Below are 24,605 nucleotides of genomic sequence, written 5' to 3' on the forward strand. Positions count from 1 at the left end.
CCGGACAATTACAGATCCGAAGAAGTCACGTTCCAAGTGGCCCCGTTCAACAGCGGATATCACGCTATATTAGGACGAGAGGCATTCACAATTTTTCAAGCAGTACCTCATTACGGGTACATGAAGCTCAAAATGCCTGGGTACGGCGGAATAATCACTCTCGCTAGTGATCCGGACATAGCACTCCGCGCCGAAAATAAGACAGCTGCACTAGCCCTCGAGGCACTATCCGAAGCCTTAGCAGCAGAAGAACTCACAGCGCTGCGCTCTACGGTGAACAGGGACGATGTGATACTCGATAAAAGATCCAAGTCCACCTCCTTCAAACCAGCAGATGAAATAATAAAATTCCAGGTCCATCCAACGGACCCAACAAAGACGGCCTCCATTGGGGCACAATTGAACCCCGAGGTAGACGCCGCACTGCGTGAATTCCTTCGGGAAAATTGGGACATCTTCGCCTGGCATCCTTCGGATATGCCCGGAATCCCACGCAGGTTGGCAGAACACAGCCTAAACATCCTAAAAGGATTTAAGCCAGTCAAACAGGCTCTTCGACGATTTTCCGAACCCAAAAGACAGGCAATGGGAGAAGAGCTAGCCAAACTATTGGAAGCCGGATTCATTAGAGATATCAAACATCCGGACTGGCTAGCAAATCTGGTAATGGTACCAAAGAAGGATAAATCCTGGCGCCTCTGTGTCGATTTTAAAGACCTCAATAAGGCTTGCCCAAAGGATCCCTTCCCTCTCCCCCGCATTGACCAAATTATCGATGCTACCGCAGGGCACGATTCGTTGTGCTTCCTGGACGCATACTCTGGCTATCATCAAATCAAGATGGCGGAACCAGACCAAGCCACAACGGCATTCATCACTCCATATGGACCATTCTGCTTCAACACGATGCCCTTCGGACTTAAAAATGCCGGCACAACATATCAGCGCATGATTCAAACATGTCTGGCCACCCAGATCGGCAAAACAGTCGAGGCATACGTAGACGACGTAGTCGTCAGAACAAAACACATCGAAATTTTAGTAGATGATTTGAGGCTCACATTCGACAACCTCGGAGCATATGACATCAAGCTGAATCCGGAAAATGCGTTTTCGGCGTACCAGCCGGAAAGCTGCTGGGCTTCATTGTATCCGGTAGAGGAATTGAAGCAAACCCGGCTAAAATCCGAGCTCTGTCACAGTTGGATATTCCAAAAGACCTCAAACAAATACAAAAATTAATAGGATGCGTGGTAGCCTTAAGCCGCTTTATCTCCTGTCTAGGAGAAAAGGCGTTGCCCCTCTATCGCCTCCTCAGGTGCACCGAACACTTTGAGTGGATGGATGCTGCCACTGCCGGACTCGAAGAAATAAAGGCCATATTGGCAACAAATCCGGTCCTGGCTGCGCCCACTCTGGGCGAACCAATGTTGTTATACATCGCAGCAACGCATCAAGTTGTAAGCGCGGTCCTCGTCGTCGAACGAGCGACAGAAGGGCATAAATTCCCTCTTCAAAAACCAGTGTATTATGTATCCACTGTGTTAACCCCCTGCAAATCCCGTTACCCGCACTATCAGAAGATAGCATATGCGGTGTTCATGGCGTCTCGGAAGCTCCGACACTACTTTCAAGAGTGTTCGATAACAGTGGCCTCTGAAGTACCACTCAATGACATTATAAATAACCGCGACGCAACGGGCAGGATTGCAAAATGGGCCATTGAGCTCTTACCATTCGACATAACTTACAAACCTCGGCGAGCTATAAAGTCACAAATTTTGGCTGACTTCGTCGCCGAATGGACCGAAGCCGAACTCCCTAAAGAGTACGGCGCATACTCCAATTGGGTTATGCATTTCGACGGCTCTAAAATGTTGGCCGGACTGGGGGCTGGCGTCGTATTGACGTCCCCAACCGGGGACACAGTCCAGTACGTACTTCAAATAATGTACATGGACTCCAACAATGCAGCCGAATACGAGGCCCTATTACATGGTCTCCGGATGGCAGTCTCCATGGGTATTCAACGCCTAGAGGTGCGCGGGGATTCAAACCTTGCAATATCCCAAATAAATGGAGACTTTGACGCCAAGGATCCAAAAATGGCAGCATATCGCAACGCCGTTCTAAAAATGTCAGCTCGGTTTGAAGGACTCGAATTCCATCACATAGCCCGAGATAATAACCAAGCGGCCGACGTACTGGCACACATCGGCGTGAAACGTGATGCGGTCCCTCCAAATATCTTCCTGGAACGGCTCTTCAAGCCATCCGTACTATGGGAAGAGGAGCCCGGAAGTGACATACCGAAAAAAACCGAGCCAATCGGCGATTCAGCCGATGACATAACACCGTCAGCCCACGACATAATGGCAGTAATCGCCCCGTGGACAGAACCATTCCTAGCCTACTTGCTTAGGCAGGAACTCCCCGAAGACCAAAACGAGGCCCGCTGCATAGTCCGGTGATCGAAAGCCTACAAGGTCCATGAGGGAGAACTTTATAAGAAAAGCACAACCGGAGTCCTTCAAAGGTGTATCTCCGAAGAGGAAGGGCGAAACCTCCTGGCTGAAATTCATGACGGACTAGGCGGAAACCACGCAGCAGCCCGGGCCCTTGTAGGAAAGGCATTCCGTACAGGATTTTATTGGCCGACAGCCCGGGCAGATGCCCAGGACTTAGTCCAGAGATGCGTTGGTTGTCAGCTCTTTGCTAACCAGAGCCATATGCCACCTACCGCCCTCAAAACCATACCCATTACCTGGCCGTTCGCGGTCTGGGGGCTTGACATGGTTGGATCCTTTAAAGGGGGAACCCACAAGCAAAGGTACCTATTGGTCATGGTGGATAAATTCACCAAATGGATAGAGGCCAAGCCGGTCAAAACGGCAGAGTCCGGACCAGTGATAGACTTTATATCCGGGGAAGTACACCGTTACGGAGTCCCCCACAGCATCATCACCGACAACGGCATGAACTTCACAGCCGACGAGGTTAAGTCATGGTGCAAGAATATGGGCATCAAGCTCGACTACGCTTCAGTCTATCACCCTCAAACCAACGGTCAAGTGGAACGAGCAAATGGTCTAATAATGAGCGGCATTAAACCCAGACTAGTGCGGTCACTTACTAAATCTGACATGCACTGGGTCGAGGAGCTCGACTCCGTACTCTGGGGGCTGCGGACAATGCCTAACCGTACTACCGGATTCACACCATTTTTTATGGTATACAGCGCAGAGGCAGTCCTGCCCTGCGACATCATTCATGACTCACCTCGAGTGCGCATGTACGAGGAAAGAGAGGCCGAGCTGGATCGGCAGGACAGCTTGGACATATTGGAGGAAGAACGCGACGTCGCCAAAGCTCGTTCTGCATTCTATCAGCAGCAGGCTCGAAGATATCAAAGCAGAGAAGTACGGGCCAAGACTTACAACATTGGCGAACTAGTTCTACGCCTGCCGGACAAGAAAAAGGACAAGCTCAAACCCAAATGGGAGGGCCCCTTCATTATCGAGCAAGTCCTGACCGGCGGAGCATACCGTCTACGAAATGCGTCGGATAACCGACTCGAGCCGAACCCATGGAACGCAGCCCGCCTCCGAAGATTCTATGCCTAGCGCCGGAGTAAGAGTTCGTCCCCTCCCTTCGTCCAAATTTTTATACCTTGGCTGCCTTTCGTTTCTCTTTTCATAACCTTTTTATTAAAAAGCCCCTAAGGGCTTACTTTTGCATTTTTTTCATACACTTGATGTGCCATCCGCACTCATTATACCTGGGGGCTTCTTTTACAGAAGCTCAATTATAAGGGTTTCATGCCAAGCACATGTGTCAAGCTTCCACATGTACCTTTTACTCACCATTATATGCATCGATATGACTTAAGTTTTGGCCAAGCTGGGTTGCCTGGCTCCTATGCTTACCCCTACGTTCCCGATTGTTCGGCTAGGAGGTAAAGGGAGCACCTCTGCGATTGTTACTGCCGGGTCAGCCAGATGTGTACCTCAGACTGGGTGAAGCCGAAAGCTAGCGTTCTTAAGGGAATATTCGGTCGGTGACTTAAAAGATGACTTTTTATCTATTTATCTATCTGCCCCCAGATGTTTTACTGCTTTCTTTGCAGTCCGGACATGCACTTTAGGGCATGCCTCCCAGGGAAAGGAACCCTTAACGGAACTATTCTCCCTGGAAGATGTTTCTTACTAACCATGTAATATAACATAACTAGTTGGGCACTTGTCTGATAAAGCACTAATGACCCCTACGCCTGGTCTCCATGCATACCACGGTTGTTTCTTAACCAAAAAGGTATTCGGACACACTCCAGACTCTAGGGTCCCGAGGTTGAAGCGAAAAGGTCGGCAAAGACAAACGATCTACAATCCGGCTAGAAGGCATTTCACATGTCACTTTAAAGGAAAACATACATTGTCAAATTTACTGATTGTATTCCTCCTCAATCCCGTCTAACAGGCTGTCTAATTTACAGTCCCGTTGGGAAAATTTAGCAGCCAACTCTACTTGGCTGTATACTAAACTCACAGGGATCTCCTTCCCATCGGGCCCCACCGGTCCAACTTCGGCCATATGGTTGGGATCCGCCTTCTTATACCGCGTCTTCACCATGGCCCAAGCCTCCCTGGCACCTTGACGGCAAGCTGAAATCTTCCACAAACGGAAGCGCTACCGCACTCCCTGAAGCTTCTCCGCAAGCTCCCCAAGGCCCTCGGGTAGGGAGAGGGCTGGCCATAAAGCCCGGACGACGCCGCTCATTGCCTGCCGAACTCGTTCGAGCAGTTGCACCAGTTCGGGAAGTTGATCACCCGTTGATATGGGCATCTCCTCTGCAGGACGACCTGTGAGTATACCTACAAGACATATCATGTCAATATACTTCCTCGCCGAACTCTTCTTTTCAAAGGAGTCCGCTCAAGCACTATTCCTGGAGTTTATTCCTTTCTTGCTGCACCCTATTCAGCACACTCTCGCCGGCCTTTAGCTGGCGCAGCAATGCTTGCCTGTCCAGATCTTGTCCGGCGGCATCTGCATTGTGATTATTAGACTCGCGCGCACGCCGCACAGCGCTTATATTTATTAATACAAATGTGTTACCAGGAGGGGTCTCTGCGTCTCCTCCTGCGGCAGCAAGTGCGGCCTCAAGTTGGGCCTTGCAATCTTGCAGCTCCCGAGACAGCTGGGCATTCTTCTCGGTAAGAGCCTGCGTTTTCAAATGATCCTTAAATCAGTTAACATAACTACTTTAAGTCTCAGGGGCTACTGGTATATACAACCATTAAAATTCCCTTACCCGTATGTCTTTCACATACTGCTCCGTGGCTCTGGTAAAACCATCTTGAGCGGCACGGAGATGCGTGTCCCCTGTGTTAAAGGCATCCAATGCCTCAGGGGAAAAGCACGCTTCATGAAATACTGTCCGGCGGCGCCTATGGTTCATGGCGCTCTCCACCTCAGACTTGGTGGCGGACAGTCTGTCGGTGTCACTACTAGGAAAAGGCATGCTAGTGGCGCACCAAATTTGCCTTCTAATGGCGCACTACTGGTGCGCCACTGGCATCACGCCATTAGAATTAAATTCTAATGGCGCACTACTGGTGCGCCATTAGTATCTGGTGTTCTAATGGCGCACCGCGTAGTGCGCCATTAGTATAGCCTGCAGTGCGCCATTAGAATGCCTCCCAGGGGGCATATGTACAAATGTGCTTTGGCATTCTAATGGCGCACCAGCAGCTAATGCGCCATTAGTGTGATGATCACAGTGCGCCATTAGTGTCTTGTGTGGTGCGCCATTAGTATGAATATTAGGTTTTATTTTTTTTGCTTTTCTGATTTTTGCACAGGTTACAAAATATATTATTGCATAGAATATAGACAGCAGCACACAGCAACATCAGATTCATCAAATACAATAGAAGATTAGTCTCCGAATACAATTCATCATATTAGTCTCCGGATTCAAAAGACCGGACAAAGATAAAACATTACAAGTCTCAAGACCGCGAGTATCGAGTTTGCCTTCACATTACAAGTCGATATCGATCATCTAAACTACCATCACATAGAAGAGAGCTGTGGTCATCACGATGAGCATCATCGCGATCAAACTGGTCTTCATCCGGTTCCTCCAACGCTCCCTCCTCTCTCCTGCTAGATAGCGGGCGTATCTAGATTCGGCCTCCGCCCTAGTGGTGTACCCTTTGTAACTGTTACCGCTGAAACGGTGAACCTGTCTCCGACACTCCTCCCAGTCATCGTAGACTCAGGGAACCTTACCCTTGTACACGACATACGACGGCATCTCTATGCACAAGCCAAACAACAGACAATACATAAGCAATGTGTAAGTATGCAACAAAAGGATCGGAAGAGAAAAACAAGACATTAATAGCACGATTCATGGTCCTACTAATAAATAGCATCGATTACATCTAAGTTGAACAACCGTCCAAACCAAAGAGACATCCGAATTCATTAAAGTTTAATTACAACATGAGCCAATCAATGTTTCAGAACTACACATCACTACTTTCGACTCAACTCATCGGACAGGAGCGTGGGTGAAGCCGCCGTCTGTCGTGATGGTCATGAAATCACGGTCGTTGTCACCCTGCATTTGTAGCGTTTCATCTATCTCACTGTTGGACGGTTGATATCTGAGGAAGAACTGCCCCGCGGTATGAAGGACATCTTGATGGATGATGTTCGCAAACTCCGACTGGATGCGAAAGAATTATTGTCTGAGGTCCGCGTCCTGGACTGCCGACAAGCTCGCGGCCCAATCTGTGAGATTATCTGGTAGCAGAAGGTGATGATGGTCCCTTACGATCGCCCGCATGTGATGGAGGGCGTAGTAGGCATCCTTCTGACCGCGAGGCGGCTGCTTGACGCAGCAGAACTTCGTATTGTGTGAGAAGATGTGCTTGCCGTACTTACGAACTGGCCTGGTGAAGGTGCCTCCAGATTGGGCGTAGCCGGGGAGAACATCATCAAGAACTTTCTTCACATTTGTGTAGTCTATCATGGAGTTACGGTTCGGGTCGAAATATGTGGCCATGGAATATTTCAGGCTTAAGAGGATGAGTGTGCAATGTGTGTCACTGCACAGAACACGGAATGTTAGAAAAAAAAGGAACGATCGAAATCTAAGAAATCATATGTTACGGGGCGGTTAAGGGATGACTTACTCGGGAAAGTAAGGCACAAGGAAGTTATCCTTATCTGCGTTTGCCAGAATGACGCCTTCGAGGTGTGAACTCGCAATTTGGCGGTCCCCAACGCTGCTCAAGTGCTTGGCACGCATGTAGAAGGGGTCGACTATCACGATGTCCGGGGTATTGTATCTAATGATCCGCATCTGCATGCTCAGCGAAAACAGCCGAACGAAGGTGTAGTGCAACGGATGAAGGTTAAACATAGCAAAGATGTCATCAAACCGCAGGACGATCATACCCCCGATGTCGCCATCCACAAAGCCCTTGCTCTCTGGCACCTTGGCCACGAAAACCGGGTATGCCACATCCTTCTCTCTGAGACGCCGCTTCTCCAAAATCAGAACACTGTCGTGCAGACTCCGCATAGCACCGGTTGCAGCATTCAGCATATTTGGCGGTAGCATCGCCCTACCCGCCACATGCACCCTCCTCGAGATATCCTTAGGTGAAGGTGGCCCGTCCTGAGCACGGATCGAACTCGGTGCCGGCTGGCTCGCACCGGCGCCCTTGTTAGTCTTTCGTTTCCGGCCCTTCTTCTTGATCTCCTGTAATGGGACCGAGTTCTGCTCACAGACCGCCTTCTTCAGCGTGTTGGGGCTGATAATATTTCGCGCCTCAGCTATCTGAGGCTCGGTGAAGGCGGGAGCTGGAGGCGTGTCCTGAGAACTGAACGCCAGATGACGCTTGTTGCAATTGGATTTCTCCGCCGTACCAGCTAGATCGCGGTGGTCTTGGTTGGGTTCTTGAGAAAGAGGCCCGCAGAACTCGTCAGCGTACCCATGTTCGGCAAATTACTTATCAACTTTGGTAAATGTACCGTCATCGTTGTCGTCGCCGTCCGGATCCTGTGCCATAGGGCTGTCCAGATCCTGTGCCATAGGGATGTCCGGCAGGTCCAGTAGCATTGTGGCGTTCTTGCCATGGCTTGGCGCCGGCACGACTGGCGGTCTTGTCTGTGGGGTGGTGTCCCCTGCCCCCAAACGAATCTGGCTCTTCGGCCATAGCAGGGGCCAGTTTACGCAGGTGCCGAGGGTCATCTCATCTTCTTCGTCGGCCCCAGCGGGTCGAATCGGAGGTAATAGCTCGTCGCAGCCTGGCAGCACCCGGACCACTTCAACCCTATACATTGTGGTTGGCATCCGATTACCGTGGAACATGGGGTTGCCCGGTTGAACGATTCTGCCCTTGGCGACATCGACCAACTCGGCGCCCACGAAGTGCAGAAGAGTGCAAGGAACATCGGCGGTGCCCTGGAAAAACATGTATAGGGCGTCAGGGATGCCCAGTCAAAGGCAAGGAGATGAAGTCATCGGCCGAGAGGCTTAGTTACCGTGATGCCGTCGAGCTCGGCTAATGTCGAGGCACCGCCAACAGCGGGCGTGCAACTGACGGAGGGGGCGCTTGCTGGCGAGGTGCCGGTCGGCGTACACCCGGGTGCATTAAGCTCCAATGCCCGTGCCGGTGCCGGAGACACGAATACTGCCTCCGCCGGAGACACCAATGGCGCTGCCGCCGGAGACACCAATGGTGCCGCCGCCGGAGACACCAATGGCGCCGCCGCCGGAGACACCAATGGCGCTGCCGCCGGAGACACCAATGGCGCCGCCGCCGGAGACACCAATGGTGCCGCCGCCGCGCTGTGCGAGTTGCTGGCCGTGAAGCTGGGAACCGGGGGAGGCCCCTTTTGGCCGCCCGCAATCCACGTCGTCAGCCCATGAATCAACGTAGGCACCATGGCGTTGAGCGTCGTTCCAAGTTGTTGTTGCACTTGCTCATGGACAAGCTCCGGAATCCGCGCCACTTGTGCCTTGAGTTCTTCAACCTCGCGCATCTGGCTTTCCGAGCTGGTCTTTTTCTCCTTCCGCACACCAGCGGTATAGTATGACCCCCATTTTGTGGACAAGCCTTTGCCGGCCACACGACCAGCTGACGTCGGCTTATCGAGCTTATCCTTCTTTTTCATTACGTTCAATGCCCTATTTAAAGGGGTGTCGAAAGGGGAGCTCTTAGACGACCCCGCGCTACTGCTTTCATTGTCCTGCGAAAGGAACATGAACCATTTAGAAATATTGGGGATTAATTAGAGTGCAACCATATGGAGCTAATTACGCGGGGGTGTATTCCTTACCAGAACAAGCTCAAGCGCCCTGGTCTTCGGATCCGTGGTAAGCTCCTTTGTTATCGGGTCCTCCTTGTACCGGGCCCTGACATAGTTCCTGGTCTGCTTGTCACCGCTGTATTTCTCGAAGCGGGGCGGTAGGCCTTGCTCGGCACGCTCCGCGTCCTCCTTGTCCCATATAGGCTCCGCCACTCTATAACCGCCGGGACCGAGTTTGTGTTCCCCTAAGTTCAACTCCCGCATTTCTTTCCCCCACTGACTTGATTCGGAGGTTGCGGGGCTCTGGCACTTGATCTTGAACTCCTTGTACTCAAATTCGCTCATCAAAGGATATTTCGCCTTGATCTTGTCATAACTATCACCTTTATCAATCATTCTCTTCACCGCGCTTCTCCAAGTAGACATGGCCGTGCTCATCTTCGTGAGGGCGGCATTGTTCACTTTATTCCCTGAGAGGCGTGTGTTTTCAAATTCGGCGGGGAACTTGTATCGTTCGTGCAGCTTCGTGAAGAGGAGGTTGCGCAAATTCCCTCGGTCCTTATGCCTAAGGTTCTCGGTGTTGATCGAGACGGTGCTCCGGAGAATGCACCTGAGCTGAACCGAGTACCCCTTGACTATATGTTTGGGCTCCGTTGGATTCCCATCGGAGTCCACTTGAGTGAATTGCTCCTTGACGGTGCGGAGCGCATTCGGGCGCCGGTCCTTCTTTTGCTTCTTCGGTTGGCTGCCATCTGTGTCTGCGCCGCCACCATCTATGTGTGCGCCGCCATCATCAGTGGTGGCATCCTCGGCGGCACCATCAGTGGTGTCATCCCCGACGCCACTAGGGGTTGTGTAATCAGGATCGGTGTCTTCCGCGGTGTCATCATAGCGGTGAGGTTGTTCCTCCATCTCTTGGGACAGCTCCCAGAATTGCTTGCCGCCTGAACCACCGGCCTCATCGTTGTGGGCCATGTTTCTCTCTAAATAGGAAAAAAGTTTGGTCAAAAAGATGGTTATTGTCAAGGAACAAGATCATGGTCTCATGATTTAGGGTTTGTCGACACCGAGGCACCCTAAAAGCCTAAGCTTTCATCATTTAGGTTCTCATCGACACCGAGGCATCCGGGGCAACCAAGTTAAGTTTTCATCATTTAGGGTTTATCGATGCCGAGGCACCCTAGGTTGGGCCTAATCTTGGCTCTATTGCCACCTATGTTGGGTTTATCATCTAGGGTTTATCGATGCTAAGGATAATTCTAAGTTGGGCCTAATCACTTGGCTCTATTGCCACCTATGATTTAATGCAGCAAGAATGGCAGGGTAGTTGATCCTACTTAACTAAGTACTAAGATAGCCCGGCCCATGCATTAGTCGCAAGTACCCCATATGTCCTATTTTTAGCAAAGTCATGCTAAAATTCACGGAAAATTTCAGCATGACCTTTGCTGAAAATAGGACATATGGAGTACCCGAATTTGCCGGAACGGAAGTTAATCGACATTCCGGCAAACTCAAGGGCCTCTCGGGGTACCTGCAAATTCATCACGACACGATGGTCGGAGACAAAACCCAGCCACAGACCATATGGTCCTCTGCTTTCATATGGACAAAAATCAGCTCAACTTATGTGAGCTTCCATTCCAGATATAATATGTCTCCCAACAAAAAATCATCAATAGTTTAGAAAGTCTGTACAAACACAGAAAGAATGACAAATGTATTTTTACAGATCATGGCTCAGAGTCATAAACATCTATGGACCAAATATAGTAATGGATACAGCAGATTAGTCTTATGATTTTACTTGTTCGGTATAAAATAGCTTATGCTTTCCTTACAGTACATGTCCACATTTGATATGTCCTTTTTGTCTGTCCTGCTTTTTGGATCAACCGTATCGAGCAATACTATGGAATTAGTCAAATAATTGTGCATGTTTTGACAATAGGATGAATGCAAAAGAAAATCAAATGGTTGTGGCAATCTGTCCATCATCATGACTGTTGACAGTCGCCACACCCACTGTTGGACTTCGATCTAGCACAAAGGGGTGTATAAGAGCAGATATGGATGGTGTGGTCTGGCACAGATAGCAGTATAATCATCTTAATCTTGCAGTGTAATTTTTAATCCGTGGCAGCAAACGGGCATTGTGCTAGTCTAATAAGAATACACATTGTTGAACTTCATTGCTGGAATTAATGGTTTACTATCGGGATGTGCCTTAGGAGCATCGCTTATCAAGTGAAAACATAAGACACAAACTTGTAGCTGTATGTGTTTTGCCAAGAAAGGGTGCAACAAGAAATATTTTCCTAGTACTGGTTTATCTCACCTACTAGTAAAGGGACATTTCTCCTCAAATCGAAAGTTAATACATCGTTGTTTCTTACTAGGGGAAGATGGACCTGGATGGTCAAGCACGTGGAAGATGGCTTTGTGGGCGCGCCTTCTTAACAGCGAAAATGCATACAGAATGATCCTAAAGTTAATCACATTGGTTCCACCTGGTGAAAAAGTTGGGTTCGAAGGAGGACTGTACACCAATCTGTGGACAGCACACATAAGAACAGTAGCAGTAGTACTACTACTAGCAGTAGTACTACCAAAAGAAAGGAAAGAACAGTAGCAGTAGTACTACTACTAGCTAGCTAGCTAGCTGGTACTGATCTAGCTTCTGCATGCATTTCTCTGAATTTTGTTATACTTAAACACTACAAGGAATTATACTTTGTCATAGCTATTAGTCTTTGGACTAAGGGGCACTAGCACACTAGTAAGTGATAGGCAACCATCCTACATGGAAATGTGAAGAGTTACATGGATGAGTACCAGCTCTAAGTGAAGACTCAATGGATTCAAGATCAACCGACTGAAGTTGCCCAAACCTGCAAGGAAAAGAGAGAATAATGATTTCGAACTGCTTCTGATGGCATACATAAGCATAAGTTCAGTCCCCCAAATCAAGTACTCCATCAGATTGGGATACTACTCTAGATTAGTGTAGCCACTATCTAACAAAAAATTTCAGAACTGAATTTCAGAGTACTCTAAATGTTGTGTGCCCTAGTATTTCTGTGTTCCCTTGCATTTCTATAACATTTAGTAGCATGACAATTTTATCATGTTGAAAAAAATTCAGTAACATGAATTTGGCTAAGCCAAGCATGATCTTGCTTGCATTGCCGCCTTTGCTACATGAAGCAATAGGGTAGGTTCAGTTTCACTGAATTTTTGAAACTATACATCATTTGCTGAATTTTTGCTCTACATCACTTGCTCTTTGTAAATTATTGCATATATCCAGTGACTGAATTTTTGAAACTATAGGTGAACCTCTTCAGGAAATGCAAAACAGTTAACTGAAACTATCTAAAATAGTTAAATCCACTTGATGCTTACCTAATGCAGGCCAACAGAATGAAATGAACTACGAATTTGTTCTCTGAAATACATGTAGGCCAACAGAGAGGATGTTCTTACAAGGGAGCAAGAAGCCTGCCGCCATGGCCCTAGGGTTTGCAGGTGAGGGGGTGGAGGAGAAGGGAGGAATCACCATGCATAGGTTGGGGAGGGAGGAAGGATGGATAGGGAGGAAGGAGGAAGGAGGAGAGGTACCTGGGCAGGCGCGGCCGGTCGCCGGAGGGGTCAGGGTCGGGGTTGGGGTCGGGGTCGGCGGCGGCGGCGTCGTCGAAGGGATGCCTCAGTTGGCCGTGGGAAGGCCGGCGTCCGCGGTCGTCGTCCTGCACCCCGTGCCCGGAGTGAGGAAGACGCCGGCGTTGAAGCTCCGGCAACGGCTGGGCGTCGGGGGGCGACGGCGCAGGGGCGACGGCACGGGGGCAAAGTTAGGTCGAGTGGGGGGGATCTGGCGAGGGAGGGAGAGAGGCCAGAGGGGAATAGGTGGAGGGAAGCTTTCTAATGGCGCACCACACGCAGGTGCGCCATAAGTACGGCTGTTCTAATGGCGCACCACCCCTCGGTGCGCCATTAGAATTTTGTTTTAACCTAGCCTAGTAGCCATATCTACAGCCCAACCCTATCTACAACAGAACCCACGCACTAGCCCGACTGGTCAGCACGCAGCACACACACCAGGAGGTCCTGGGTTTGATTCCCAGGATCCCCGATATTTTTTATGCATTTTAAATGGTGTTTTTTATATTTATTTGTGTTTAAATATGTTCAAACTTGTTTAAATCATAACAGTAATATTTTTTATGCATTTTAAATGCTGTTTTTTATATTTATTTGTGTTTAAATATGTTCAAACTTGTTTAAATTATAACAGTAATATTTTTATAAAAATAGTAAAAAAAATTAAAAAATATGTTCAAAAAGTGCGGGTGCGGGGGGCCGGGTGCTCCGGCGGTGGAGCGGGGGAGGGTTGCGATGGGTGGAGCTAGCGGGGGAGGGTGCGGGTGCGATCGAGATGGAGGGGGATCGAGATCGAGATGGAGGGGGAATCGAGATCAAGTGTCCTCATGAATTCAAAAAGTGCCCATGAAATTTAAAAATATTCATGATATCAAAAGGTGCCCATGAAATACAATCGAGAAATGAAGACTACGATTTAAATACAATCGGTCTTAGCTAGCTATCTGTTCACAATCTTCTTGCCCTTCTTTTTCGCAAACGGAGTTCTTCTGTGGAACGGACGTCCTTTAGGTAGGGTGGTCCTGCTTCTTCTTGTGGTGTGTGCTGCTACTTCATCGTCGTCGTCATGTTCGATCTTCGGGTCGCCGTACTTGTCGAAGTCTTGCTCATTGGCTACTCCATCCATTCCGATGATCTTCCTTTTGCCTCTCCTCACGACAACACGACTGGGCTTTTGCGGGTCGGTAATGAAGAAGCATTGGTCCACTTGGGAAGCCAGTACCCATGGCTCATTTTTCGCGCTGACGTTTGCGCCCGCGGTCTTGGATTTGGCTTCGGGTACAACCATGGTGGTGAAATACCAGTCTTCTTTTATGACGTTTTTGGCCCATCTGACACGGAACATCGGGACCTTCTCTCCAGCGTAGCTCAGCTCCCAGATCTCCTCGATCCTTCCGTAGTATCTGTCCTTGTCGTTACCAGTGTAGGATTCCATCGTTACCCCGGGGTTCTAATAACCATCGCTCTTCATGTCCTTGTCCTCCGTGTAGAATGTGTAGCCGTTGATATCGTACGCCTCATAGGTCATCAGGTTGTGCTCGGCGCCCTGTGACAAGGCGAATATGAGTTGTTCTTCCGCGGAAGAATCCTCATGTAAAGGGTACGACAGAAGCTTCTGCTTGAACCAACGCGTGAAACATGAGTTGTGCTCTTTGAGTATATCTCCGTCCGTCCTCTGTTGGCCTCGGTCATTGTACGTCTTCTTAATAAAGGTTTTGTGCTCTACCACCCAAGGATCGACCACGTCTATGTGTTGTAGCGCGACTAGGTTTGCTCTTTCAAAGTCGGCGAGTCGACCCTCGAAGTCGACATGCATTTCGCGGCGACCCTCATGGTGACCCCATCCAGCGAGCCTGCCGAGGTGCCTGTTGACGGGCAGACCAACGGGGTTCTCGATGCCTAGATAATGCGTGCAGTAGGAGATGCACTCTTCGGTCAGAAAGCCCCTGGCTATGCTTCCCTCTGGACGTGACATGTTGCGAACGTATCCTTTGATGACACCATTCATCCTTTCGAACAGCATCATGCTGTGCAGGAACGTCGGCCCGAGTTGGATGATATCCTCCACTATATGGACCAGCAGATGCACCATAACGTCGAAGACTGCGGGCGGGAAGTACATCTCAAGCTCGCATAGTATCACCACGATCTCTTCCTGTAGCCTTCTGAGTTGCCTCACGCCAATCGACTTCCGAGAGATGACGTCGAAAAAGTTGCATAGGCCAAATAGCATTTCACGGACGTGCGCGTCCATGATCCCACGGATTGCAACTGGAAGTATCTGCGTCATCAGCACGTGACAGTCGTGAGACTTCATCCCGCTGAACTTCTGCTTCGCTGGGTCTAGGTATCTGATTATCTTCCCCGCGTAACCGTAAGGAAGTTTTACTCCTAGGAGGCAGGTGAAAAACTGCTCGATCTCCTCCTGACTTAGAGTGAAGCACGCGGGAGGGTAGTCATTTCCGGTCTTCTTGGCCTTTTTGCCTTTGCGACGACTTTCCGTGTCCTGCTTCGCCTCATCATCATCATCATCATCATCATTAGCGTGAAGCTCCTGCCTGATGCCCATTGATTTCAAGTCTGCCCTTGCTTTCGGCCCATCTTTGGTCCTCTCTGGCATGTTGAGCAGGGTACCAAGCAGACTCTCGCACACGTTCTTCGTGATATGCATGACATCAAGGCTGTGAGGCACACGGTGGATCTTCCAGTACGGCAAGTCCCAGAAAATAGACCTCGTTTTCCATACCTTCAGCAGTGGCTCTGGCGCCTTTCGCTTCTTTCCCGGCAGTGGGCAGTCTTTCCAATTTTTCAACAGCTTGTCTATTTCCTCGCCGCTCCTCGTACACGGGCGTTTTCGGGGTTCGGTTTCACCATCGAACAGATCCTTGCGTTTCCTCCACGGGTCATCGTCGCGAAGCCACCTTCGATGTCCCATGAACACGGTTTTCGAAGACCCGGGATCTCTATCTAGCTGGCGATACGTTGTGTCATCCATGCACCTTACGCATCCAGAAAATCCGTGGACTACCTGCCCCGCGAGATATCCGTAACCGAGATAGTCGTGCACCGTCGTGAGCAGTGCGGCTCTCATAGGGAAATATTCTTTCTCTGCGGCGTCCCACGTATTGGCTGGCGTTTTCCACAGCGTGTCAAGCTCCTCTTTCAGCAGCCCCAGATATAGATTGATGTCGTTCCCTGGTTGTTTCGGCCCTTCAATTAGCATACTCATGTGAATGTACTTCCTCTTCATGCACAACCAGGGGGGAAGGTTGTACATCCACACAAACACAGGCCAGGTGCTATGTGTGCTTCTCTGGCTGCCAAACGGATTGACTCCATCGGTGCTCGCGCCCAGCACGATGTTCCTTGGATCGTTCCCAAATTCTGGGTATTCGAAGTTCAACGCTTGCCACTGGCTCGCATCCTTAGGGTGACTCAGCATCTTGTCTTTTTTATCTATCTCCGGATCATTTGCGTCATCTTCTCGCTTCTTCTCCTCCCTATCCGCGTGCCAACGCAGGAGCTTTGCTACCTTAGGGTCCGCGAAATACCGCTGCAGACGAGGAGTGATCGGAAAGTACCACACCGATTTTCGAGGAGCTTTCTTCCTCTTCTTGTATCGAGTGACGCCGCACACCGGACATATGGTAGACTCCGCGTGCTCGCCCCGATAAATGATGCAATTGTTCATGCACACATTGTATTTCACGTGCGGTAAATCCAGAGGACACACGATTTTCTTCGCCTCCTCGAAACTGGTCGGGCACTTGTTCCCCTTGGGAAGACGTTCGTGCCAGAATGACATGTTCTCATCGAAGCATGCGTCGGTCATTTTGTGTTTTACCTTCATCTCCAGAGCCATGAGCGTTACTTTCAGGCGGGTATCCTCGGGCCTGCATCCTTCATACAATGGAGTAACCGCGTCTATCTCCAGTTGATCCAGCTTGGCTTTCTCTCAGGCGGCAGCTCTTGCGTTATCCGTCCGCTTGAGAAGCAGCTCTTTGAATATGAGGGTCCTGCACACAGCCTCCATCGTCGTCTGCTCCGGCATCTTCATCTTCATGATCATTCCCTTCGTCTTGATCTTCCTCATCATCATGTACGACATCTTCTACATGATGACTGTGTACAGCATCATCGTCGTGATCATGTCCTGGAGATTCTTCGTCTTCTCGCCCGCCCTCGCCGCGGTGGTACTTGTCTTGTTACCCTTCCTCATTTCTTGCCCGGCCCCGGCCATGGACGACTTGATAGTCATCTTCATCACCTTGCCACCGATAGCCATCCATGAAACCACGCAAGAGCAGGTGGTCCCGCACCTGCCCGGAATCCGGGTCCGCAATAAGGCTCTTCAGCTTGTATCTTCGACATGGACATCTTATCTCCATCTCGTTCTTTTGAAGCATCTCGGCCTTCGCGGAGCTCAAAAACCTATTCACGATGCCTTCAGTCATCGTGCGGACCATGGTCGCCTGCGGGGTAGAGCAAAACGATATGTTAGAACCAAGAAAAAATTTGGCATGACCTTCCCTAAAAATAGGACCAAAAAGAATGCATAGTGCCAAAATTCTCGCCGAAACAGAAATGAATCAAAACATTCCGGCAAAATATTGGCAACTATCGCATATTTCAAATACCGGTACCTTCAAACACAAACATATATGCAACACCACAAACACATGCAACACCACAAACATACATAGATCTAGCTAGGCCACAAAAAGTGCATGTGCATGTTGTTGGAGCGAGCTAGGGAGAAAAAAAAGTAGATCTATATCATGAAGATAGCTTTCCCTTACTTACCTATCAAAAAAGGTAATTTCACCATTTAATTTTGTTGAATCTATGGTGGAAATGAGGTGAGGAGGAGGAGATGGCCGAAAGCTTGGAGAAGGAGGTGGATGGAATGAAGTGGGGAAAGTGAGTGGGTAGGTGTGGGCTGTCCAAAATATCTTGTTGGTCCCAGGTTACTAATGGCGCACCGTAGGAAAATGCGCCATTAGTAACCCTGGTTACTAATGGCGCATCAGCCTACGGTGCGTCATTAGTAGTTTTGCAAAAAAGTAAAAATAATAAGTATATATACTAATGGCGCATCTCCTCTGAGTGCGCCATTACTAGTTTAAACTAGTAATGGCGCACTGTGCCACGATGCGCCATTAGTAGTTTTGCAAAAAAAAGAATAAAACAAAATTTACAGTAATGGCGCACTGCCTGCTTGGTGCGCCATTAGTAGTTATAGATAGTAATGGCGCATTATGGACCCGGTGCGCCATTAGTATGTATGAGAAAATGGAAAAAAATTCATACTAGTGGCGCACCCTGTTTACGGTGCGCCATTAGTGTCTTCCACACTAATGGCGTATCACAAACAGGTGCGCCATTAGTATATAGTAGTGGCGCACTGCTTCCACGGTGCGCCATTAGAATCAATCCTATCTATAGCCCTTTTCCTAGTAGTGTGTCCTCCGTTGGAGAAGGATCCGGCCCGCGTCTTGCGCTTGCCTCCCCCTCCAGGCCGGGCGCTGGAGCCTGGCCGGTGTAGGTTGGATTGGCAACTTCTGCGCCCGCAGTTCGGTGAGCGCTTTTTCTCCTACAAAGATCATGAGCACTCAGGCGTTTCCTAGGAACGTTGCTCTGAAAATTCAAATACGAGCTATACCTTTGCGGAGACGTTTCCGTCCGCACCGCGCTCCTTTTCCGCCTGCTGGTCCAGACTGGCCTCTGTTGGTCAGCCGCCGCGGGCTCGGCTTCCTGCCATAAAGGCACTTCCTGTAACATACCATCGTTCGCGAAGGTTAGAAAGGGGAAAGGAAGAGATAATGGTGTTCGGACCTCGGTCACGGTCACCTGAGAAGCCAGATACAGTCCGGGGTAGTCCGCCGTAATGGCAACCAAAGCATTGTCTATGCTGAGCTGGTGAAATACCCCGTCGATCAGCTCCACCTCGATGTCCGGGTCCTCTTCGGAGGCCGAATCCAAGGATCTTTCTGGATCCTCGGGTTGCGGAGCAGGACTCACCATGTCCTCCACAGTCCGGCGTAGATCCTGCGCCGAAGACATAATGTAAGAAGCTTAAACTTTGAAAGCATGGGTTGAGCCCTTGAAGGTGTTCACTTACCCATCCTCTGGGGTTGTTTATGGAAAACCCATTCAAAGGGTTCGTTCGAAGGAAGTCCTCCTTCTCCCCCTTGTACAGGCTGGACAGGATCTCCACCAGATCCTCGGTCGAATCCGGCCCTTTGCGGCCATGACGGGTGGCATCGTCTTCCCCGTTGAAATCCCACATGGGGTGGCCTCTGTATTGCAATGGCTGTACCCCCCGCATGATGCATGTCGCCATGACTCCGATCATGGTCAAGCCAGAATGGGCCATTAATCTTATTCGTCCCATAAAGTAATGGACGCTCTTGTCTTCCTCCAATCAGGGGCTCCTTGGGCGCCAGCTGAGGCGTTTCTTCAAAGGAGCAGCACTAAACTCCGGGAGGCCGATCCGGACTGGGTCCGGCAGCGGAGCGTCTCCTATATAAAACCACTCTGAAGGCCAGTCTTCGGACGCCTTCTTGGGAGTACCGGATGGGTATCCGGTCCCGACAATGCGCCATATTTCGGCGCCGCCCACTTGATATATGGACCCCTCGTGAGAACGGGGTACGAGGCAGAACAGCCTCTTCCACAATGCAAAATGGGGCTCAATGCCCAGGAATAGCTCACAAAGAGCTACGTAGCCCGCGATATGCAGGACAGAGGCGGGCGTGAGGTGGTGGAGCTGGAGTCCGTAGAACTCCAGGAGCCCGCGGAGGAACGGATGTATCGGGAATCCGAGTCCCCTTACCAAATAAGGGACCAAGCATACTCGCTCCCCTTTATTGGGGCTTCGGGTAGCCTCCGCTTGCCTCCCACCTTGATAGGTGACCAGCCCGGCTCGGACCGGGACCATGAAGGCCGGAGGGAGAAACCCCCCCGTTTGGAGCTTCACTAGCTCGTTGTGCGAAACAGAGCACCTCCTCCAATTCCCCGGCGGTGGGCAGGGAGTGCGTGAAGAAGAGCCGCGTCGACGGTCCATGATGGAATGGATTTTTAGGTCAAAGGCGCTCCGATGAGGTATTCGCGGGAGGAGGATGGTGTGGTTTGGATCTGGATTTTTGCCTCTTTTATAGGCGGATGACTCGCACGACTGGGGGGTGAAACGTAAAAGACGCCCTGGCTTTTCGCATTCGTGTGACGCGTGGAAAAATACCATTATTGGGCGTAGAAGCGGAGAAACACAGTATTTATGGTGAAGCTGGACACTGTTCAGCAGGTACATGGAACTTGAAGGGAGAACCCGCCTTGCAACGCCGAAGACTATATACGCGCTGGACTCATCGTCATTGAAGCCTGGTTCGGGGGCTACTGAGGGAGTCCTGGACTAGGGGGTGTCCGGACAGCCGGACTATCATCGTCCGCCGGACTCCAAGACTACGAAGATACAAGATTGAAGACTCCGTCCCGTGTTCGGATGGGACTTTCCTTGGCGTGGAAGGCAAGCTTGGCGATACGGATATGTAGATCTCCTACCATTGTAACCGACTCTGTGTAACCCTAGCCTCCTCCGGTGTCTATATAAACCGGAGGGCATTAGTCCGTAGGACACAACATACATTACAACAATCATACCATAGGCTAGCTTCTAGGGTTTAGCCTCCTTGATCTCGTGGTAGATCCACTCTTGTACTACCCATATCATCAATATTAATCAAGCAGGACGTAGGGTTTTACCTCCATCAAGAGGGCCTGAACCTGGGTAAAACATCGTGTCCCTCGTCTCTTGTTACCATCCGCCTAGACGCACAGTCCGGGACCCCCTACCCGAGATCCGCCGGTTTTGACACCGACAGTCTTCAACATGGAATTCCTTGGGATACTCAGCATCCTAGGGTAGTGGCTTCATCATACTAAGCATCTAGCTCATGTTGGGCTCTGGCTTCTGAAAAATGCTTTCCAATGCATCGCGATGAAGCTGACAACCAGGTACATACAGTTCGCCTGGAGCGGAGGGGCTGGAGCTTGATCAGTCTAGGGCTTCTTCTAGGCAGGGCAGACCAGCAATGGCTTCAGTGTCCAGACGCATATGAGGAAATATGCGCTCCTAATTGTATAGAATATAGGAGTAGTAGCTGCGCTGCTGATAGCTCCAGAACCGATCTGATGATATTCGTGGCTTGGAATATGGGTTCTTGCCAGAATCGAAGACGGTGTTGTGTGCAATGAAGCCGTTGATATTGAGGGAGCCTGGTGCTGATGCAGTACCTGGGAACCTTGGCAGTCTTGGTTTTGGCTTCTGAACCTGAGGCCTATGCTCCACATGGTAGTCAAATTGTGGCCTAGGAGCAGGCGGAGGAACCAGAATTGGCCATCTGACAGGAACAAGTTCACCTTGATAAAATGCATGCTCAATAGTGTGTGGCCTTGGCGGCAGTACAAGAGCAGAGGCATTAACAAAGGCGTCAGGCTGCACAGTGGTTGCTGGTGCAGCATTGGCTTCATTCACAGTGTTAGCTTGAGGCGCCACGTTGGCTTCAGCCATGACAACGTCATTGGCTTCAGTGGCGTTGTTGGTGGCCGCCTCAGTATTCTCAACCTCCACTTGTGTAGCTGGAGGGTCGGGCACAGATACGTTCTCCTCGAGAACAACTTCTTGGGTGGTAGGGGGAGTAGCAACATGCTCTTCTTCTTGTCTTTCTTCGGCTGATGCAGCCTGATTATCTTCAGCAACATTTGCTTCAGACGAGGGAACCGTCACAGAAGGATTATCTTCAGGAAACACTTGACGTGCCACTGAGCTGGAATGGTGTGAATCCTCTTCTGTGATGGTTGTCATGGAGACAGAGGGCTTGAGACCTTTGCGAAGCCGTTGAAACACGGGCGACGCCTTTGGCGAAGGGGTTGTCTCCATGTAATTATCATCATTCACCAACGGACTAGTGGCTTGAGCTGGTGAAGGACGGGGAGTACTTGGTGAATCTTGACTTGGAGTTTGTGGTTGGGGGCGATTTTCCCATGAGGCATCCTGTGTGATTGGCGTCAAAGGACGGCCAATACTGATGGTTTTGCTGTTTGTATGAACAGGCGATGATATTGTGGAGTTCTGAATCCGAGGAAGGACTACATCATCTTCTACATTGTCTTGGGGACCAATGTCTTCAGTCACGATGGGATCAATGATTGGAACTTCTTGAGTCTCAGGAGCCTCTGTGGAAGCAGGCTCATGTACAATCAACTGACGTTCTTGATTGTTGGATGGAGGGGGAGCATAAGCAATGGGTTCAACAATAAGGGGCTCTTTGGGAGCAGCCCGATCTCTCTTCTTGGTCTTCCTCTTCTTGAGGGGTGGTGCATCATCAGTGTTGTTCTTGGTTTTTATTTTTCTTGCTTCGGCTTCAGCTGCCTTGGTTTTCTTCTGTTCTGAAGCTGATGTGGGGACCTTAGGCTTCGAGCCTGTCATGCTGGCAGGGAAGACAATGCAAGGTTCTTCCCGCCGTGTAGCATCAGTTGGGGCCACAGCAGACTTCTTCTTGGCAGCCATCTTGGGGTCAATGCCTGGACGCCCAAGAGCCTTGCGCTTTTCAGCTTCATTGTATGCTTGAACACACTTGGTAGCAAGATTCTTCATGCATTCTCTTGAGCCTTTGGATTCTTCACGCTTTTTGCGAAAGGCTTCTTTGAGGTCATTCAGCATCACCTTGAATTTCTGGACATCAGCCACACTCAGCTTGGCCACATGCTTCTTGAACTGTTCCTTCTCAAAATCAATCTTGTGTTTCAGTTCAACAATTCGCTGGGCCAGAGCCAGCTCAGGAGCAATTGCGCCTTGGAAGGCGACGCTGATGCCAATGGGGAGTTGAAGATCATCAAAGCTGAGATCTTGATTGTCAAACCATTCATAAATAAAATTGTGCAAGATATTCACATCAAAGAGGGGCAGATCATTGAAGATCTCCGCCTCTTGCTTGCTCTTGATCAGCTGCCCAAGAGCATCCTCACCAAATTCTTCATCTGAAGACAAATCAATGGCTTCAGATTCGTTCCTCAGAACGGCAACTGGTGTCAGTCCTTGACTTGTCCTCTGAGCAATTTTCTTCTGAGGCTTCTCGGTCCATTTGGAGACACGAGATTGATCTTCAGAGGTGTTGCTTGGAGCAGGAGGGGTAGTTGCCAATGGCTTCACTCGAGAAGCCTTTGGTGCAGCAGTGCGTTTGGAAGCCTTAGCTTTCTTCTGCTTCTTTGGCTTAGGGGTAGGAGCTGGTGCATCATCAGTATCTGCACCATCATCAGAATGATCCACATTTGCACCTTGTACATCGATGTGTGCGAGGAGGCCTTCAAAGTTGTAGAAGGGACCGATCCTGTTCTCATTTGCTTCACGGGTGCCATCTTCCCGTGGAGAGGACGGACCAGGGTTGAAGTCAAGTCCGAAGGCCTTTTTGTTCTTCACAGCTGAGTCTTTGGTGAACTAGTAATTGCGCTTGAAGAGATGGTCTTCGCGACACCACAGCAGAGACGAACGGTCAGCATTCTCTGGCTCTGGTCCGCGAACCATGCAAGGATAGAAGCCTTGCTCAATGGCTTCAGCTTGGGTTCTGGGTTGAAGATTTTTATACAGAATATCTCCCCGGGGTCGCTTGATGGCATTCTTTTCAGCATATTCTTCAGTGACAAATCGGTACTTGAACCATTCCTCAGCCAGTATCTTTGGATCCATTGGATGCGATTCTTGCGACCAGTATAGGTTTCCTCAGGGTCCGTTTTGTATAGCTCATGCAAATCTGGAGGCAAATCCTTGGAAGTGTTCCCACGATGATTTCTGCCACCCTTTCTTGCTGGTTTCTCAGTAGCCATGAAGCTACACCTGAAAGGCTTCAGAACTTGCAAAGGCTTCTTGCGGCTAGTCAGACAAGAACTTGCTTCAGGAGAATTTATAGGATTCTGTAGGAACTCTGCAAATGAATGCAGACTATGAGAACCAAGGGATTCTCCCACGGACATGTACCTGTGATAGCATTAGAGATGCGAGGGAAGGGGAAGAGGTCATATGCATTCTCAGAGGATTTTGAAGATAAATTAGTTTGAAGACATTGACCTCATATCGCGAAGACATTCACTTATTTGATGAGAGTTGATTCCAGATTTGTAGAATCCAAGAATAAGTACAAGTGAGGAATCTAACTTGTGATGAAGCATAAGTGAACATACTAGGCACTTTATGAGATGCAGAGAGAAACAGATTCAACTTTGGAGATGTAGAAACTACTTTTGGTAAGTAAGGATGAATCTATCAGATCAAAAAGACAGTAAAAAAGAGTTTTAGTTACCATAGGAAGAACTGCTAGATGGAGGGGAAGTTGAGGCCGAGCAGTTCAATCTCTCGTGCCCTAACTTGGCGACAAGAGACAGCTACGGTGGCAGCGGAGAAGATGAGGTCCGCGGCCGGCGTGAGGACGGCATCGGAGAAGTCGCGGCAGCTAAGCGCTTCGTCGCTGGCGTCGTCGAGTGCTAGCGGTGGTGCTAGGGTTTTCGGGAGGTGGCGAGGTGGAAGAAGAATTTTTGACCGTGATGGGATGTGCATTTATAAGGAA

This window comes from Triticum aestivum, chromosome 3B (genome assembly GCF_018294505.1).
Source record: "Triticum aestivum cultivar Chinese Spring chromosome 3B, IWGSC CS RefSeq v2.1, whole genome shotgun sequence".
NCBI lineage: Eukaryota > Viridiplantae > Streptophyta > Magnoliopsida > Poales > Poaceae > Triticum > Triticum aestivum.